Genomic DNA, 6,062 nt, shown 5'->3' on the forward strand with positions numbered 1-6,062 from the left:
TATGTCTTTATTATAGTTTTCAATCCTGCAGGTCATTAGACATGACATAGAATCACTCCAAGACATGGTGGTGCCTAAAGAAAAGACTGGATTACAAAGGTTAAGTGATTTCAACATTTTAACTAAAGGTAAGCTTAAAAATGATCCTAGCATAAAATATTTCAAGATTGTTGTAATGGTTTTTATTTGGTAGTTAAACATTTACATTTTAACATTAAGGGTTTTATATCGTAATGAATTTAATATTACATTCTGTCTGAGTTACAGTCTGAGGAGGCCATTGAAAAGATTATTTGTGCTGTAAGAGAGAGAGAGAGAGAGCCTTAGTGGAAGCAGGGATGTTATCTGCTAAAGCTTAAACAAAACATAAAGTAATGATATCACAACCAAAACAATCCCAGCTGACTCTTTTAAAACTAATTTATAATGATCAGACATGCTTTAAAAATGGTTAAGAGACCATGTAAAGAACTAGATAAAACCTGAAAAATACAACATTTAAATGTTTTTAGAGTTAACACCAAAAATCAAACCTTGAAAATGAGCGGTTAATAGTCATGTGTGTGTGTGTGTGTGTGTGTGTGTGTGTGTGTTTTTTCACTGGACTTTGTTTTGTATTTGTTAGTTCAAGGTACTATTCTGTCCCTACCGTGTGTATATTGTGTCACTAACCTCTGGAAAGAGTGTCATTACAGATGGGTTAAATTAAATGACAAAACTTTAAAGAAGATGATAATTCTGACTGAATCTGATGAAAAAGATGATACAGATGAGCTTTAATTAGAGCGGTTATCAGTTCTGTCTGCTAAAGACTACTTCTGTCATTTATGATGCTGATTTGAATTACATTCAGGATTAGTTTAAGTATTGATGCAAACTGGAAATGTAAAGTTGAAGATTGACGCTTTATCTAAATTGAACTGAGAGTCTAAATTTAAATACCATTAGCTATGTGTGATCAGAATGATAAACTGAACATGTTATAGACTTGACAGTAGGGATATAAAAAATGACAGTCACTGTCAAAATGAACTGTAAATTAATGGCAGGGAAATGTGTGACGATTGACAGACTCCTGTTTTTGTTTTGGGGTGTTTCATGATATTGGGGCGCTGTGGAAACATGGGAAATGATTGAAGTCAGATGGTCGCCAAATCATTCATTGTGTGTGTTCGTGTCAGATTTGCTGGACGATATTTTGTTGCCCATTTGGATTTCTGTTTCTAAAAAGCTTCTGCCACCCAAACAAGGGCGATTGTGTGTACCACGTTATCTGACAATAACTTTGACTGTTCTCACTCTCTACAGAGCATGAAATATTTGCTTCAGAGGCAGAGAGAGCTGTCTGGAGGAAAAAATGGTCCTTTAAATGCTCACGCTCCCCGCCCCCAACCTCGCAACTCTATAATACAGTGCATAAACAAAGTTTACACAGCTAATATAACCCTCAAAATGGATCTTTACAAAGTGTTCGTCATGCAGCATATCAGATCATGTAACTTGTAAGTATTTATTTTGCGGATGTTTACATTTGATTCTGAATGAGTTTGATAGTATGCTGCGGCTAACGTGGCTAAAGCTAACGTTACACACTGTTGGAGAGATTTATAAAGAAGGAAGTTGTGTTTATGAATTATACAGACTGCAAGTGTTTAAAAAATGGAAATAACGACATGGTTCTGATCTCCCTGAATACAGTAAGGGGCCGTTCACACAGAACACGTTTTTCTATTCCAATGCGCTACTTTCCCGGGTCATTCTACAGAAACGTCCACTTTTGGTATGACAAAATGTCTTAAAATGTATTTCTTTTTTAACATTTAAACTTAGTGTAATATAATAATGTTGTCTTAGACTTTATGAATACACATAAATGACAGCTTAACGATTTTTTTTTTTTGTACATTTATTTAAAGACTGCATGTCCCCTTTTTTTGTCACTGGTGTAACCTTACTTCTCTGGCATTTTCAAATGTTTTTATGAAATATTATTTTTTCAATTTTTTCAGAACATGCAGTCAGAGTTACAGAATAATAATGATAATGCAAAAAATAAGGAGATTGTGTTATTTATTTTAATCAGGTTAGTTAAAAGTGTGATTGAATGATGATAATTCAATTGCGCAACCATGTATTTGCTATAACAATGAAAATATTTGAAAAACAGTTATAAAAAAGTAATGATGCAATCCTTTAAATCTTAATTCTTGAGTGTAGCAGAATTCATTGGATGTAAAATTATTATTATGTCACATATGACACGTTTTATTTAATGTGACAGACAAAAAACAGTAACACCAGTGACACAATGAATCACCAGTGACGTATACATAGGACCAAAGATCCTTAATTTTTCGACTAAATTTTTACATTTGGTGTACAATAAAAGACTATCATTGACACTTAGTGAAAACAGTCAGTAAAAGATCATAAAAAAAAAAAAACATTTTAAAACTGTCTGTAAAATATGCTGTCTGTAAAGGCGCTGCACTGAATTTAGCCATATATCCTTAATTTAGCCATTTCTGCCCAAAGGAGGATTAACAATGAGAAAGAAAAGTTATAATCATGTAATCTTAGTGCTATTTTATGCAAAAGAACTAAATGAATAGCTTTAAATAAAGTTTATCTATAAATGGGTAACACCAGTGACAGTAACATCAGTGACATTTTCATAAAAAGGTAACACCAGTGACATTTTTCATGAAAAATGCATTTTACAAAATGGCTGCTGCAAGGTATCAATCCACATGTTGTCAATCATGATATATTCACTAAATCAAGTAATTTAATCAATTTGTATTCTAGTTTTTTTTTTTTAAATTCCCTAACAATAAAGTAGGTCACACCAGTGACTTCAACTAAAAGCTTCATGTGAAATTATGATTTTCTAATGAAAATTTCTGATAACTGAAAGTGGACTTTCCATTGGCCTTTCTTCATGGATCTTCAGGAAATAGGAAGGAGGAAGTCAAGTGATGTCATCAGTGTGATTATTTATTTCAAAATAAGAGATTTTTGTTAAAGGTAACACCAGTGACACAACACCATGGGGACCACTACATTCATTATATATTTTATAATATTTATTTGCCATTTGTTTTTTTTATGTCATTAACATGATGTATTTGATAGTTATTTATACATTATTGTATTTGAAATGGTAAAAAAACCTCTTTCTGAGCTCAAAATAAAGCCCTTTCCCTCTGTACATGACTGTGGGGACGAGAGCTTCTGTGGTGTTTGGAATTTTTATTATTAATTAAAAAACAAATATTGACACATTGATGGCTCAAGAAGGTTTAATTGTTCAAATATCATATTGTTTCATATTAAAATATAAAAAAAAATTGTAATTCTAAAGTGTTTTTCAAGTGTAATATTTCTGTAAAGTCTAGGGACAGAAAAGTGGACGTTTCTGTAGAATGACCCTCCCATTGTTTTTCTATGTAAACACGCGCTTGACCGTTACGCTCGTGTCTCGCGTCTTTTGCAGCGCCTCACACATGAGCGCCGCGTTTTTAAGACGCCGTGTCAAGTTAAAAGAATTTCAACTTTTACACGCAGCGCCGCTCATCAACGTCAGTTCAAAAACAGTGGACCAATCAGAAGAACTTGGAGGCGGGGCAAGCGTTGCGAGTTGGCATGACAACTGTTTTATATAATGGCAACATGGCGGAGGAGGCGCTCATTATTATCTTATTTTCTTTTTTTCCATGTCAAAACTTGTATCTGTAAATTCTGCAGTTTGCCTATTTCTATTATTTCCGTTATTGTCGTTATTGCATCACGTCTCAAAGGCGCGTCTCGAGACTCTCGCGTTCTATGCTGCGCTTTTTTAAAACCACTCCTGAGCGCTGCGCCTTGCGTTTTTAGATGCAAAGACACGTTCTGTGTGAACGGCCCCTAAGAAACGATGGTAACTTTAACTACATTTAACAGTACATTAGCAACATGTTAACGAAACATTTAGAAAGACAATTTACAAATATCACTAAAAATATCATGTTATCATGGATCATGTCAGTTATTATTGCTCCATCTGCCATTTTTCGCTATTGTTCTTGCTTGCTTACCTGCATAAAGTCTGTTGATTCAGCTGTGCAGCTCCAGATGTTAAAGGGTTAGTTCACCCAAAAATAAAATTTCTGTCATCAATTACTTATCCTCATGTCGTTCCACACCCGTAAGACCTTCGTTCCTCTTCGGGACGCAAATTGAGATATTGTAGTTGAAATCCGATGGCTCTGTGAGGCCTGCATAGCCAGCAATGACATTTCCTCTCTCAAGATCCATAAAGGTACTAAAAACATATTTAAATCAGTTCATGTGAGTACAGTGGTTCAATATTAATATTATAAAGTGACGAGAATATTTTTGGTGCACCAAAAAAAATACGGCTTATATAGTGATGACTGATTTCAAAACACTGCTTCAGGAAGCATCGGAGCATAATGAATCAGCATGTCGAATCAGCTGTTCGGAGTGTTCAGCTGACCAAAAGTCAGACCAAAGTCACGCGATTTCAGCAGTTTGAAACACAATCTGAATCATGATTCGATACACTGATTCATAATGCTCCAAAGCTTCCTATATAATGAATTTATGATATATTCTGATTGTAAAATATGTGGAAGAATGTGTTTTATCGTGCAATGAGTTTGCATGGCAATTCAGAGCTGCCAGAATTACGAAAAATCTTCCCCGAAATACATAAAACTATGTTGCTGGTGAACTGGAAGAAGAATCACCTGCCCATCCTTCAGTTTCAGAGGCCGCGAGAGACATGGAGTCATCAAGCGGCTCGTCCCCAGAACCGCCGGAGGAGACGAGGTCGCTCGCTTCTGCCGAAGGACGCAGCTCAGGGCGGGAGAACAGGATGGGGGACTGCTCTCTCGAGGGAGAGGGTGAAGCACGCAGGGGCTGAGCCGGTGTGAAGTCATCCAACTCTGGGTGCTGGGCCGCTCTGCCCCGCTGTCTCTTCCTTGCCGACTCGTGGGAGAAAGAAGGCTGGAGGGCGCGAGTGGCGGAACTTCACTGAAGAAGGTGATCCGCGAAAGCAGAGAGGCGAGACTCATGTTCTCGCAGTGAGAACATGAGGTCCCGGTGAGTGCAGCCTCTGCGTGGGGTCTGCCCAGGCAGCCGACGCACTCACCGTGCCCGTCATCACCGTGAAAACGGCGTTTGAGGAGCGGTAAGAACCACTAGGAAAAGCTCTTTTAGAGCGGCAATAAACCGCGGGAAATTGCTCTTTTAAGCGCGCCAGATGGCAGCAGGAGACAGCCTGGCAGGCAGCCGGAAGCGGGAAGCGGGCAGCTCAAGACGGCGCTCGAGAGCCTCGACGGTGGCGAGAGCTTCTTTCCAGGCGGCGAAGGCTTCAGCCAGAGATCAGCGAGGAGCGATGTGAAGTCTTCGCTGAAGGAGAGAGAACTGAAATCCTACGGCGAAACGCCTGCTTATATAGCCCTAAACCCCACCCATTTAGGCGGGAATATTCGCGCGCTTTGTCGCCATAGGCCGCGCAGCTATGCCGCACTGTCATTGGTTCAACAACTTGTCTATGAGTGAACCAATGACAATGCAGTTACACTGCGTTATTGAAAAAGGCTTCAGTAATGGGGAAAAAGGAGACCTTTCCCCATACGCAGTACGAGTGAAGTATCGAAAGGGAACACAGTATTATACACAAACCTGTAGGGTCACTGCAATAATGAATGAGCGTAAACTCTTTGAATGTAGTGAGAAACAAATCAAATAGCTGCGTTGCTGTTTCCTCTGTGTTTGTGTCTCAGAAATCAGAGCTTGGCAAGAGTAAATCAACTAAAATACTACATCATACACATGTTCTAGTATTTGATATGTATATTTAAATTATACCTTGTATGATATAATACATGAATTAATGGAAAAAGCACAGCAGGACCTCAAACAGCCGCGTTTCGTCACTGTGCGGCTCTCAGAATCCAAACTACAGTCAATGCAGAAAAAACATGTTGCAAACATAGAGGAATGCGTGTTTACTACTGGATAGTTTGTACTGTTATTAAGCCCAAAGTTCAGTG

The sequence above is a fragment of the Megalobrama amblycephala genome, linkage group LG1 (assembly GCF_018812025.1).
Source record: "Megalobrama amblycephala isolate DHTTF-2021 linkage group LG1, ASM1881202v1, whole genome shotgun sequence".
Classification (NCBI taxonomy): domain Eukaryota; kingdom Metazoa; phylum Chordata; class Actinopteri; order Cypriniformes; family Xenocyprididae; genus Megalobrama; species Megalobrama amblycephala.